Source organism: Coregonus clupeaformis, unplaced genomic scaffold (genome assembly GCF_020615455.1).
Source record: "Coregonus clupeaformis isolate EN_2021a unplaced genomic scaffold, ASM2061545v1 scaf1797, whole genome shotgun sequence".
In the NCBI taxonomy this organism is placed as follows: Eukaryota; Metazoa; Chordata; class Actinopteri; order Salmoniformes; family Salmonidae; genus Coregonus; species Coregonus clupeaformis.
Window position 1 is genome coordinate 7501 of NW_025535251.1, and position 1239 is coordinate 8739.

The window sequence follows — 1239 nt, forward strand, 5'->3', positions numbered from 1 at the left end:
TTGTAAAACTAAGCCTCAAAAGTGCCATGTTTGTACAGTTTATAATGTGGAGGACACATTTAGGCAGCCAGGACCATACGCCAGGACTGCTCCGGCCTAGCTCGCAATGCAGTCCAGTGCCATGGACATCGTTGAAGTTTGGCCTCTAGTAATTTAGGAGTGCAACTTTATGAAGGCCTCCTCACAATGTCCTTATCATACAAGGCTCTACAGAAATATTTTAATAAGAAAAAGACATAGGCAATTTTTATTGTTCACATTATTTGCATTGATGATGTATTGAAGTCAAGTGGTTCAACATTCAAATGCAGTTTGATGTACCCACACAGGACAGCTTGGAAAAAGCGACGGTCGATGGAACTCTGCTGCCACCAAGTGGATAATTGCTTCAGTTCCGTTGTGGCAGCAATGCTACCAGAGATATTTGATACAAGATCAAATGTTATGTCAATATTATTATCTTCAAATTGTTTCCCCCCCACCCGTGATATATTATTATTCTAATTGAGCTGTTAATCTGGTTTTAATTTAACAACGGTTTCTCTCATTTCCGATTGGAGGGCGGATCACCACGTGACTTTAGAACCTACCAACTTGTTACTTTGTAACAGTCAAACGTGGTTATTCCCGACGTTGATCAACTCCCAATCTATGCCACCATTTTCTAAAAGCATTATCTTTGATATTTGGCGGAAAGCTTACCGAGCTCATTTTGGTGTAACCATAATCGAATTTGACGTGTCGGAGAACGGCACCTTCCTCCCGAAAGCATTGCGGTATCGCTTCTCGGCCTTTTGGCTAAGATCAAGTGTAGTATCTGTTCTTATCAGTTTAATATCTGATACGTCCCCTATCTGGGGACCATATATTAAATTGATTTTTGGAATAGGGAGATGGAATAGGGGCTTGCTCCGTCCACTCCACGCATCGACCTGGTATTGCAGTACCTCCAGGAACGGTGCACCCCCTGTCATTGTGAAGATAAATCATGCAGAGTTAACGCAGCTGCTTAGTTTTAATTAGTTAGGATCGTGATGTATATTGTATTTTCACATTTTAGCAAGTTCATCTCAATGTCAATGATGGCAAGAGAGTGCTGGTCAAGTCAGTCACCATTATCTTGACTATGATAGCTGATATCAATGGTGCATTAATCTTCTAATCAAAGTTTATTCGTCACCTCCACAGGATACAGGGTGTAAATGGTACAGTGAAATGCTTACTTGCAAGCTCTCCTCA

At 41.2% G+C, this 1239-nt stretch overlaps 1 non-coding gene across 1 annotated transcript; it reads left to right on the plus strand.

The window, feature by feature from the left end:
* The first annotated feature begins 778 nt into the window (after positions 1-778).
* Positions 779-969, plus strand: LOC121554118. Its single transcript, XR_006659825.1, has one exon. It is a non-coding gene; the product is annotated as a U2 spliceosomal RNA (small nuclear RNA).
* Positions 970-1239: the final 270 nt, after the last annotated feature.